General features: G+C 44.6%; 1 protein-coding gene across 7 annotated transcripts in view; it reads right to left on the bottom strand.

Moving 5' to 3' along the window:
- The window catches only part of NRXN2 (neurexin 2), a 2,537,771-nt gene that overhangs the window by 1,311,910 nt on the left and 1,211,783 nt on the right, over positions 1 to 14,078 (bottom strand). The window lies entirely within an intron of this gene.

The raw sequence follows: 14,078 nt of genomic DNA, 5'->3' as shown, positions 1-14,078 counted from the left end.
GGGATGGGCAACTACATGGCAGATGAGGTTTAATGTTGAAAAATGAAAAGTAATGCACCTGGGTGCCAGAAACCAGAAAGCAAGCTACTCACTGGGGGGGGGGGGGCTCTGGGTGAGTCTAGGATGGAAAAGGACCTGGGGGTACTGGTAGACAACAGCCTTGGCAGTGGCATGCAATGCCAAGCCGCTTCAAGCAAAGCCAACAGAATAACGGGATGTATAAAAAAGGGGATTCACTCCAGACATAAAGAGATTATTCTTCCACTCTACAAGACTCTTGTCCGGCCACATCTGGAGTATGCTGTCCAGTTCTGGGCACCGGTCCTCAGGAAGGATGTGCTGGAACTGGAGAAAGTCCAGAGAAAGGCAACAAAATAATTAGGGGTATGGAGGACATCAAATATGAGGAAAGACTGCAAGCACTGAACTTATTCTCTCTGGAGAAGACACGATTGATGGGGGATATGATATCAATGTACAAATATTGTACTGGCAACCCTAGCATATGGAAAAACCTATTCAGAGAAAGGAAATACAATAAGACACGTGGCCACTCACTAAAACTAGAGGAAAGGCGGGTTAACCTTAAAATAATGTAAGAGCAGTAAGGATGTGGAATTCTCTTCCGCAAACAGTCGTATCAGCAGGGAGCATTGATAGTTTCAAAAAACTATTAGATGGGCACCTTAAAGACCACAACATACAGGGGTATACAATGTACGATTAACAGTAGAACTGGATGGACTGATGTCTTTTTTCAACCTCACTAACTATGTAACTATGTGGCGGTGGAAGTGGCGGTGGAGGAGGACGAGGTAGCCTACACTGGTTTTTGGTTTTTGTTTTTAATTTTAAATTTGTTTTTAATTTTAAATTTCTTTTTAAATTAGGGTACACCCCAAAAGAGGGAGAAAGATCAAAAATACAACAATGGCTGGGTAAGGCCGGTATACATGTCTATTCTGCACAAGGTACGGACAAGTCCTGTGGGATCCATGCCTGGTTCATTTTAATGAACGTGAGCTTGTCCACATTGGCTCTGGACAGGCGGCTGAGCTTGTCTGTGATAACACCCCCAGCCGTGCTTAATACACGTTCAGGTAATACACTGGCTGCAGGTCAGGCCAGCACCTCCAAGGCGTAAAGGGCAAGCTCAGGCCATGTGCCCAATTTGGAGACCCAGAAGTTGAAGGGGGCAGACCCGTCATTCAGGACGTGTATAGTACGTAAGGAACGGTAAGGAACTGTATATGGTATATGGTAAGGAACTGTAATGGCGGCAAGGGGGCTTTTTTCTGCCTTCTGGGTTGAGTCTGCCCTTGGAAAAGGTATGTGTCCCTGGTTGTGGGCCGGGCCCTCCCAAAGCTGTCTAAGTTCTGAGGCCTTCTGGTAGGGACGGGGCTGCACTGGTCTTGCCAGGGATCGGGATTCTGAAAAGCCTGTGGTGTATGTGCCCTTGGAGTGGCAGTCCAGGGGTGCCATAATTCACGGTGGATGGCAACACTATGAGTATGGCACCAAGGACACTGCACTTCCTACACATGTTTTTCACACCTGCCTCTAGGGCCGGGCCTTTTGGTCAGGAGTCAGGACCAGAGGAATTTTTTATTCCTGGCCGAAGGGCCTGCCATAGTATTGCAACGTGGCACTAACCTTGCATTTCTCCACTATCCCTTTCCCCAATTTTATGTGTTGTGTGTCTCACATTTTGTGTTTTTTATTGTGGCGGTACACTTTATTTTGCACAGCGTGATTAGTAGGGTGTAGGTCCTAAGGCCTGTCCCTGAAAGTCTTGGGAGGGGGTGGATATGGCCTTCTGGCTTGGTTCACCCTCTCTCATGGGGTCTCTCTTCGGAAGAGCCCCACCTAGTACTTGGGGTGGTCTGTTTCAGCAGACCTCCTAAAGAACGGGGCTGCCTGGTTTCGGCCAGGTTAGCCAGTGTAAGTACCCCAGTCCCTGTCAGGAGCATTGCGCCCCATGGGATCAGGGTCAGGGACCATGAGCACACACTGTGCAATTTTTGTGTTCCACTTTTTTGGTGTGCACTTTTTTATGCACCCACCGGGTGATAATCAGAGTGTGTTCACACACCACGGGCTTTAAAAAAAAAAACAGCTGGTGGTAGTTTTCTTTTTTTTGTGTGCCAACAAAGCTTTTCATACATGCTAACTCTGCCTTCTGAGGTGCTGGCGGTGCCCTGGCTGCGTTGGCGACCTCCTCCCCCTCCTCCTCTGCTTTCGCCTTGTGCTTCCACTGTGCCCCCCGCTCTCAGGTGGGAATGCCACCAGCATCGCTTCTCGACCTTTTGGCTAAGATCAAGTGTAGTATCTGTTATCAGTTTTCTGGGTGCCACCCTGCTGTGAACATGGTTCCTCCATCGTCATCCTCCTTGAACTGTGCCCTTGCTGGACAATTGTGTACCTGGCGTTTGTGGGTGCAGGAACCCACCCTCGGAGCCACTTCTGAATGACTGCCCTGAAAGCCTTGGAAATGATCACTGCTCCGGATGTGGAAGCGGTAGTGGATGAGGATGAGGAAGTGGAGTAGGAGGAGTTAGCAACAGGAGTCAAACTGAAGCACCCTGCAATCCTCGGTGGTGGAAGGAGATGCGCCAAACAAATTTAAAGGGTGTATCTCACAGTAACATAATCAGCAAACGCTGCAAAATTATTAATTTTCCCCTAAATGGGTGTTTATTGTATAGCAGAATAGAACAACAGTATCCAAAGGGTGTATCTCACACGTAAAGATACAGACTAGGCCGCAATTTAATATCTTTCTTTCCCCTAAATGGGTGTTTATTGAATAGCAGAATAGAACAACAGTATCCAAAGGGTGTTTCTCACACATATAGATACAGACTAGGCCGCAATTTAATATTTTTTCCCTAAATGGGTTTTTATTGAAAAGCGGAATAGAACAACAATATCCAACACGTGTATCTCACAGTAAAATATGCAGACTAGGCCGTAATTTTTTTTTTTTCCCTAAATGAGTTTTTATTGAAAAGCGTAATAAAACAACAGTATCCAACGGGTGTATCTCACAGTATAATATGCAGACTAGGCCATAATCTTTTTTTCCCCCTAAATGGGTGTTTATTGAATAGCGGAATAGAACAACAGTATCCAAAGGGTGTATCTCACAGTAACGTATGAATGAAACATTTTTATTTTTCCCTTAAATTGTTGATTTTTGAATAGCAGATTAAAACAGCAGTGTCTAAACACTGTATGTCACAGTAAAATATGAAGGAAAAATTTTTTTTTTTTTAATCCAGATTAAGCAGACACATATGCACTGAGCTTGCATTACATGGCTGCTACACGCCGCAAGCCTAACGGGTTGGATATGGTTGTTGTTCTATTCTTCTATTGAGTAAAAAAACCCATTTGAATGAAAACCTGAAAAATACATTTTTTCCCCTTAAATTGTTGATTTTTGAATAGCAGATTAGAACAGCAGTGTCTAAACACTGTATGTCACAGTAAAATATGAAGGAAAAAAGTTTTTTTCTTTTTCAAATCCAGATAAACCTCCCTAGCGGTATGATTATTTCGGATTTTAGGTGCTGAAAGCGGTACCATTATTTTGCATGTAATTCTTAAAAAATGAGCAGCCCAAACCAACTATTTACACATGATTTTTTTTTTCTGTGCGTTCTTTATAACATCTCGGGTATGATAAAGTTTGAAACACAAAATCATAAATTATAATATAATAAAAAACTATACATAAATGAAAGTATGTATGTATACATATATATATATATATATATATATATATATATATATATATACGTATACATATATATATATATATATATATATATATATATATATATGTGTATATATATATATATATATATATATATATTTATATATATATATATATATATATATATATATATATATATACACATACATATATATGTGTGTGTATATATACCTGTGTGTGTGTGTATATATATATATATATATATATATATATATATATATATATATATATATATATATATATATATATATATTCTCAAAAGGAGCAAAACAAGAACCGAGGTCCTGTCCAACCCACTCAGCGCTTATGTAATATGCAGTACCAAAATATAATGGCAAAAGCCACCTGTGAACAAAGCAAGATAATGGATCTCAAGAGCCAATATTCATACAAAGCTGCTGCTATATTAATTATAGTATCTAGAAAAGGTGCGTACATAAACTAAAGCCCATATATGCACTAGCAGCGCTAAACAGTCCTTATATCAAGGGTGGCGAATATATAGCTGAATTGATTGCAAGTAGATCTTAATCAATATTGTTCATATGAGTTCATAAAAGCTGGTCATGCAAAAAATGGTGAAACCAAAGTCTCTTATCCCGATGGAACCGGGTGGGAATGGTGCAGTGTAGACACAGAATATCTCCTTTACTTTTACCACAACAGTCACCAAGAGCCTTCACCACACCGCCGTGCTCCCCCCCTAGGCAGTAAACACGTACCCTTATTGCTTATATATGGGCTTTAGTTTATGTACGCACCTTTTCTAGATATATATATATATATATATATATACACACACAGTGCCTTGCAAAAGTATTCGGCCCCCTTGAACTTTGTAACCTTTTGCCACATTTCAGGCTTCAAACATAAAGATATAAAACTGTAATTTTTTTTTTTTTTTTTGGGGGGCGTGTCCAGCCGGCAAGCGTGATGGCCGCATGAAGTGAGAGCTCTGGCATCCACCAGACTACAGCAACTCACAGCGGCTGACATTGTTCACTGCGGTCACGGTAATCGACCGAGGAGGCTCCTTACATCACCAGGCAGCGATGTCCAAGCGCAGGAAGGCGACGAAACCACCTCAGCGGCTGACCGACTTCTTCCCGGCGGCGCCGGCTCGAGGTACACAAAATGGCGCCGGACCCGGCGCAGCTCCCGGTCCCCATCGCTATAGCGGCGGGGGCGACCCTCCTTTAGAGGACATGGCTGACATGGGGACGCTGGAGGAAAGCTCCCCACCCTCCTCTCCTACTACATCTAGCCCTGCAAAGTTCAAACAACGCCGCAATAGTGGAGACTCTTCCCCCTTCACACAGTGCACCTCAGACAAGGCCCAGAGGCCTCACAGATCCTCAGACCTCTCCATTGATCTGTTCCCTGCCTCAGACCAGCCTATATCTGAAGCGACCATGAAGAGGATGCTCCTATCCTTCAGGAGCACACTCCATGCTGACTTTGACGACATGTTCAATGATATTAAAGGCAAAGTGCAGACCAATGACCATAGAATTCATAATTTAGAGTCTAAATGGCGGATCTCTATCATGCACATAATGACCTTGTCGATGCTTATACCGACCAAGAGACTGAGTTACAACGCATCCAAACTAAACTGGCCGACTTAGAAGATCGCTCACGTCGGAATAACATTAAGTTCAGGGGGATCCCTGAAACTATCCCCCATAGTGAGCTGACCCGCTATGTACAACGCTTGATGAAGGCCCTCCTCCCGGCCTTGAGCGACATTGAACTGTGTGTGGACAGGGCCCACCGCATTCCAAAGCCCAAATTCCTGCCCGACACAACGCCTAGGGACACCCTAGCTCGCATACATTATTACCATGTGAAAGAGTGGGTCATGTTGGCGGCGAAACAGAGTCCAGCGGTCCCTGAAGAATTCATGGGCATCTCCCTTTATACAGATATCTCGCAGCAAACTGCACTTAACCGTAAGAAGCTGGCGCCCCTCACAAAGATGCTCCGCAATAACAAGGTGATCTACAAATGGGGTTTCCCCACGAAGCTTCTGGTCACCTGGAACGGCAAGACATATCCTATCTACAGTGTGGAGAAGGGGATACAGCTTTTCAAGCAGTGGCAACTTATACCCGACGAGACCCCTTTACCCAATGTTCCCCCATTGGAACGCCTGCACTCTGAATGGACATGATTTCCTACAAGCCTCTGCTTTCTGCATAAGTCAGATCCTTCTTCAACTTTCTGGAGGAATGCCGTGAGCTCCAATGTTTGCTGGTTTTGCTGCTTATTTTTTTTTTTTCTATTTTTCTTTTTTGACGCTCTCTTTTCTCATTGCTTCACATCAGGTTTTTTTTGCCCCGGTGCGCCCTACAAATTCTCTGTGACAGCTCAGCATGTTGCTGAGCGTTTGTAGACCCCCCTTGACCACAGTGGCCTTTTTGGCTGCCCATTATGCCTGCTTTTTTAGTCAGGCCTTTCTTATCTCTGTGTTGTCTGTCTTGTCTGTCTTGTCGTCTCCCCTTTTTCTTACAGCTTCCCCAAACCCACTCGCCATCTGCCTGAATCCGAATCACCCCTGTCGATTTGTACAACTGGTTGGACTAGTACCACAGATGTCTGCTGGATACGAGTGTCCCTTTTACACCGCATTCATCGTGCTGCACACCGCCCGGAAGCCTGCCTGTTTACATAACTTTGCAGTAAGGTTCTATGCACTACATACGGTGAGACCTACCCTGGGTAGGACCCTCACCATCCCCACATATCCCACTGTGTCATCATGCCATTGAAAGTACTCTCGCTGAATACGAAAGGGCTTAATAGTCCTTATAAGAGATCGGCACTGATTAAAGAAGCCAAACTTCACAAAGCCGACGTTCTTTTTGTCCAAGAATCCCATTTCGCAGCCCACAAGTGTCCCATAGTGTCTCTTCCTCACTTCCCCCATGTCTATATGGCCAACGCTCCGAAAAAGGCGTGTGGTGTTTTTATCGCTGTCAGAGACTCAGTAACATTCAAGTACATTGACTCTTTAGCCGATCCTGAAGGGAGGTTTATTGTGCTAGTATGCCAACTGAACAATACTGTCTTCACCCTACTTAACCTCTATGCCCCAAATACATGACAACGGAAGTTCTTGTCCCCATTGCTTTCTGTGTCACTGAAAATGTTGCAAGGCACCCTCCTGATTGGAGGGGATTTCAATACTGTCTTGGACCCTGCCATGGACTCCACTTCCCAATCCAGAAGGCCTACACAATCTATCGTGTCTTTACTGCAATCTCACGACTTATATGATGTCTGGCGTTGTTTTAACGGTTCTGAAAGGGACTATACGTTCATGTCTGCACCCCATTCCTCATACTCCCGCATAGACCTCTTTCTTACTACGAAGGGATCCTTGCAGAGTGTGACTAATGCTCGCATTGGCACAATTTCTTGGTCCGACCACGCACCAATAGTTCTGGAGTTTGACGATAAGCTGCGCAACTCCCCTCCCCCGGTGTGGAGACTGAACTCTTCGCTGCTGGCGGATGAGAAGTTGCGCCAGGCGATATTGCAAGAACATAACAATTTTTTTGAATGGAATGATAGCCAGGATGTTAACAGATTCACCCTATGGAGTACATATAAGGCATACATGCGTGGAGTATTGATCAAGATGTCTTCGTATCTGCGGAAGCAGAGGAGGAAACAGGTTGAGGACCTGTTGAAGTCCATTGATCTTAAAGAGCAGGAAAACAAAATTAACCCCTCCCCCAGCCTCACACAACTTATTGTTTCTGAAAGACAGACCCTAAGGTCTCTCCTCTTATATAAATACGAAAACCACCTTAAGTACATGAAGGCTCAATTCTATGCACTTAATAACAGGGCGGGTGCTTGGCTGGCTCGGAGGGTCAAATCTAAGCGACTAAAACAGAAAACTCTAACTTTGACCTATCCGACCGCAGCTGATCTCCTGACCAACCCCAAAAATATAGCAGATGCCTTCGCGTCTTATTATCAGAAACTCTATGACCTCCGCACTGACGGCTCTACACCTCAACCTACTCCTGAGGGTATTGCCGACTTTCTTTCCAAGACTAAATTGCCTACTCTCTCTCCGGAGCTGCTCCAATCTATCTCACAACCCATTACTCCGCATGAAATCTGCTCTGTTATTTCTAAACTACCTAACAACAAATCCCCTGGGGAAGACGGCTTCTCCAATGACTATTATAAATGTTTTGCTCCAGAAATTGCCCCTCGATTACAGGAGATCTTCTCTCTTGCTTCCTCCACTGCTTCCTTCCCTCCTGATATGTTGCGTGCTGTTATAGTTACTATCCCGAAACCGAATAAGGACCCTTCTCTGCCTGCGAACTATAGACCTATATCATTGCTAAATGTTGACATTAAAATTTACGCCAAGATATTAGCTCTAAGGTTGCAGAGGGTACTTCCTCTCCTGATACACCCGGACCAGGTGGGGTTTGTTCCTGGTCGTCAGGCCCCTGATGCCACCAGACGTCTTATTGGCCTAATCTCCCACCTTGGGGCCCCTCAGACGCCTTCTCTGCTCCTGTCCCTGGATGCGGAGAAGGCGTTTGGCAGGGTCCATTGGGGTTACCTACAACAAGTTCTAGACAAGTTTGGTATCCAGGATTGGATGCAATCGGCCATTCTATCGCTGTATTCTACCCCTTCCGCGGTAGTCCTTACCTCAGGGATTAAATCCAAACCCCTACACATTACCAATGGTACTAGGCAAGGGTGCCCCCTTTCGCCCATCATATTTACATTACTTATGGAACCTTTAGCTCAGAGAATCCGTGATTCCCCTCTGATTTCAGGCCCTAAGGTCGCTCAGTCTGAGCACAAGATTAGTCTGTTCGCGGACGATGTTTTGCTCATATTGACTAATCCAGCCAAATCTCTCCCTGCAGTTTATGATCTCTTACAAGAATTTAGTGCAGTTTCCTATTATAAATTAAATGCTAGCAAATCCCAAATACTTCCGCTCCACTTACCCCCTGCCCTCCGTCAGTCACTTTCGCAAAATCTCCCCTTCACTTGGGTTGCAGACTCTTTAGGTTTCCTGGGTATTCAACTCACCTCGAACACCTCCGGACTGTTTGCCCACAATTTTAAACCCTTATTGGATTCTTTACCACGCACTCTGACATCCCTTAAAACGCAAGAATTATCCGTTATGGGTAGAATAGCCACATTTAAAATGATAGTCCTACCTAAGCTCCTCTACTTCCTCCGCACATTGATAATCCCCCTTCCACGCTCCTTCTTTACAGCCCTTCAAAGTGTGATTACCAAATTTATATGGGACCGAAAACCCTCGAGATGCTCGCTAGCTATTACGTCCCGGCATAGGTCCCTAGGGGGGATGGGGGTCCCCAACCTTTATTCATACTACAAGGCATGTGTGCTCGACCAGCTTAAGTACTGGTGGTCCCCTTCCCCCAACAAATCCTGGTCGCAGATGGAAACGGCCTTATTACCACACAAGAACCTTAGACAGCTGTTACTTGCCACTCGCATAGGGGCCAAACCCCCTCCCTCCACGACTCCTGCGGTTCTGTGTTCGTACCACATTTGGAAAGAAATTCCCCTCACCATTTCGCCTACAGACAGTGGTCAAAATATTAAGCTCCCGCTGCAAGTTCTCTCCTTCCTTATTCCCAACCTTGACCTCACGTTGTGGTTGCCTAAGGGCGCCCCACCGAGACACATCGAGGACCTTTACCAAGGCACCTTGCTCTCCACCTACGCGGACTTAGTGAAAAAATTTAACCTCCCGCCAAAGACCTTCCACACTTACCTCCAAATCCGGTCCTTTTTACGCTCCGAAGTCATCCCACACTCTATCACACTCCCTACCCCTATCCACGAATATCTTCAGGATCTCCCTGGCCCCTCTAAGGGTATAACCCTCTTCTACAAAACACTTACCCAACTGGGACACTTCTCTAAAACACACACCATGATTAAATGGGAACAGACTCTACATAAAACGTTCCCTTCCTCTCATTGGTTAAAGGCCTTTTCGGCCACGTACTCGGCCACTAAATGCGTTACACATTGGGAACAACATGTTAAACTGACCCACCATTGGTACCTAACGCCATATCGGCTTTCCAAGATCTACCCTTCCAACCCGCCCTCGTGTTGGAGGGAATGTGGGGAGTGTGGCACCCTTTTCCACACTATGTGGGCCTGTCTATCTCTCCGGTCATTCTGGAATAAAGTTTTCTCCCTAATATCTGAATTGTGAAATCAGCGGGTGTCCCCCGAACCAGACTTGGCCCTATTACATGTTGGTATCCAGGAATTTTGGCTAGCCTTTAGACCGGTGATAATTCACATTCTTTTAGCAGCCAAACTCACTATCACTAGACTGTGGAAATCCACCACAGCCCCTTCGATAGAGGACACCATCGACACCCTGAACCAGCAGTGTGATATGGAACGCATCCTTTCCCGCATTTCCTTGAAAACCAAGACGTTTCACAGGAAATGGGATGTTTGGCTCCAGCACCCTAAATGTACAGTTATTGTTTGATGTTGATTACCTGTTTTCATATACGGTGAATCCAACGCCATTGTCCCCTCCTCTACCCCCCCTAACCTCTTAACCCGCTTTATGTTCACCCTACCCTCCTTTTGTGTCCTCCCCTTCCTCCCCTCACATTCACCAGTTTCTTGCCCTCTCCAATGGCGGTATTGGTAGCGTGTTCATTGATGCCTACATGATGTTTTACTGTTGTATGCTCAAGAGGTGGACATCCCCCCCCTAAGTCACAGTTTGTTCCCATGGGTGTGCCTGGGGTGGGGAGGTCCGCCGCTATTCCAGGCAACTGTTATGATACCTTTCCCATGAGTTCCTTGCGAACAATAACTGACGGTTGTATGTCATACCTTCTTGTATTCATTTTGTGATTGTTCTGTACATCTTCTCTAGCATGAAGGAAATGTTTGTTACCTGCCTTTTATGAACGCTTATGTTCCTGTTAAAATCAATAAAAACCTATTGAAACTAAACTGTAATTTTTTGTGAAGAATCAACAACAAGTGGGACACAATCATGAAGTGGAACAAAATTTATTGGATATTTCAAACTTTGTTAACAAATAAAAAACTGAAAAATTGGGCGTGCAAAATGATTTAGCCCCCTTACTTTCAGTGCAGCACACTCTCTCCAGAAGTTCAGTGAGGATCTCTGAATGAGCCAATGTTGACCTAAATGACTAATGATGATAAATAGAATCCACCTGTGTGTAATCAAGTCTCCGTATAAATGCACCTGCACAGTGATAGTCTTAGAGGTCCGTTTAAAGCGCAGAAAGCATCATGAAGAACAAGGAACACACCAGGCAGGTCTGAGATACTGTCGTGGAGAGGTTTAAAGCCAGATTTGGATACAAAAAGATTTCCCAAGCTTTAAACATCCCAAGGAGCACTGTGCAAGCGATAATATTGAAATGGAAGGAGTATCAGACCACTGTCAATCTACGAAGACCTGGCCATCCCTCTAAACTTTCAGCTTATACAAGGAGAAGACTGATCAGAGATGCAGCCAAGAGGCCCATGATCACTCTGGATGAACTGCAGAGATCTACAGCTGAGGTTGGAGACTCTGTCCATAGGACAACAATCAGTCGTATACTGCACAAATCTGGCCTTTATGGAAGAGTGGCCATTTCCTAAAGATATCCATAAAAAGTGTTGTTTAAAGTTTGCCACAAGCCACCTGGAAGACACACCAAACATGTGGAAGAAGGTGCTCTGGTCAGATGAAACCAAAATCAAACTTTTTGGCAACAATGCAAAACGTTATGTTTGGCGTAAAAGCAACACAGCTCATCACCCTGAACACACCATCCCAACTGTCAAACATGGTGGTGGCAGCATCATGGTTTGGGCCTGCTTTTTTTCAGTAGGGACAGGGAAGATGGTTAAAATTGATGGGAAGATGGATGGAGCCAAATACAGGACCATTCTGGAAGAAAACCTGATGGAGTCTGTAAAAGATCTGACACTGGGACGGAGATTTGTCTTCCAACAAGACAATGATCCAAAGCATAAAGCAAAATCTACAATGGAATGGTTCACAAATAAACATATCCAGGTGTTAGAATAGCCAAGTCAAAGTCCAGACCTGAATCCAATCAAGAATCTGTGGAAAGAACTGAAAACTGCTGTTCACAAACGCTCTCCATCCAACCTCACTGAGCTCGAGCTGTTTTGCAAGGAGGAATGGGCAAAAATGTCAGTCTCTCGATGTGCAAAACTGATAGAGACATACCCCAAGCAACTTACAGCTGTAATCGCAGCAAAAGGTGGCGCTACAAAGTATTAACTTAAGGTGGCTGAATAATTTTGCATGCCCAATTTTTACGTTTTTTATTTGTTAAAAAAGTTTGAAATATCCAATAAATTTCGTTCCACTTCATGATTGTGTCCCACTTGTTGTTGATACTTCACAAAAAATGACAGTTTTATATCTTTATGTTTGAAGCCTGAAATGTGGCAAAAGGTCGAAAAGTTCAAGGGGGGCGAATACTTTCGCAAGGCACTATATATATATATATATATATATATATATATATATATATATATATATACATAAAAAGTACAGTAAAACTGCAGGAAAGGGCACTGGGGGGCAAACTAATGTGAATTTATTTTATTTTGAATTGTATCAGTGTGTTTGGTGTGTTTTACATTTGTATTTGCCGCCGGTTCCACCCCCCTGCAAACATCACGTCGCAGGAGATGGAAGCCGGGGCACACAGAGCATCGGGAGGAAGATCCGCCGCCACCCACCGCCGGGATACATCGCTGGATCCCGGTGACAAGGTAAGTACTTCCAGGATCCAGCTATCTTCCTAGCGATACCCCGAGTGTGGCTCGGGGTTACCGCTTTTGGCACTAAAATTTAACCCCGAGCCACACTCGGGAATACTGCTAGGAAGGTTAAGCAGACACATATACACTGAGCTTGCATTACATGGCTGCTACACGCCGCACGCCACCCACCTAACAGACTGACAAAAGTTTTTTTTTTCTCCCTCCTCCTCACTGGGCTCAGGTCAGGGCAAAAAGATCCTGCACTGCACCCCCACACAATAAAATCGATGTAGATAACTGTCTGATTAAAGAAGATTCTCCTATTCTTTCCCTGAAAGCAATCTCCAGCCTGCCCCTCCAATAATCTCCTATCTCTCCCTCATATCAGCAGCAGCAGGAACCTGACCCTACAGTAGTTAGAGCAGAGTGACGTGCGGCGCTACGTGACTCCAGCTTATATAGAGGCTGGGTCACATGCTGCACTGGCCAATCACAGCCATGCCATTAGTAGGCATGGCTGTGATGGCTTCTAAGGGCACACTAGTTAAATGCTTGTTGATTGGCTGCCCTGCAGCTGTTGAAACCGCGCCATTAAAACCGCGCCAAAACATGAAATAAAATTACCGAACAACGGACTGTATACCGAATATACAGTCAAATGTTCGGGTCCGTGTCCGGGTACCGAACACCCAAAAGTCCAGGTACGATCCCGAACAATACAGTCCGTATTCGCTCAACCCTAATTGTGAGTACAAGAGTATTGAGAGTACCTGAGTTGTGTGAGTACCTGAGTATTGAGAGTACCTGAGTATTGAGAGTATCTGAGTATTGTACCTGTGTATTAAGAGCACCTGAGTTGTGTGAGAGTACGTGAGTACCTGAGTATTGTATCTGAGTATTGAGTACCGAGTATTGTGAGTATCTGAGCATTTTATCTGAGCATCGTGAGTATCTGAATATTGTACCTGAGTAGTGTGAGTATCTGAGCATTGTATCTGATTATTGAGTTCCGAGTATTATGAGTATCTGATTATTGTATATGAGTAGTGGGAGTACCTGAGTAGGGTGAGTACCTGAGTATTGTGAATATCTGAGTATTGTACCTCAGTAGTATGAGTACCTGAGTAGGGAAGTGTCTGAGTAGTGTGAGTGTCCAAGTATTGAGAGTACCGAGTGTTAACAGCACCCGAGTTGCCAGTAACCGAGTGTTGCAAGTACCCAAGTGTTGAGTGTTGTGAGTACCTGAGTGCAGTGACTGTGTAGTGCTGAATACTGCTGAGTAACTGTGTGACTAAAGAGCAACTGGGTGCTGAAAAATTAAAGTCAGGAAGCTAGTAAACAGCTAATAAGACAGAAGTATATTCCCAATCCCCATTAGATTAGTGGGTACGATGCCCTGCGGGTGTGGAGATGTGACTCGCTGTACATCTTGTGACATGTATGCGTTCGATAATCCAATTAAAGGTGAAAT

Source organism: Pelophylax lessonae (assembly GCF_965119305.1).
Source record: "Pelophylax lessonae genome assembly, chromosome: 10".
In the NCBI taxonomy this organism is placed as follows: Eukaryota; Metazoa; Chordata; class Amphibia; order Anura; family Ranidae; genus Pelophylax; species Pelophylax lessonae.
The sequence above is the reverse complement of the archived record's forward strand: the minus strand, read 5'-3'. Positions and strand labels throughout refer to the sequence as shown.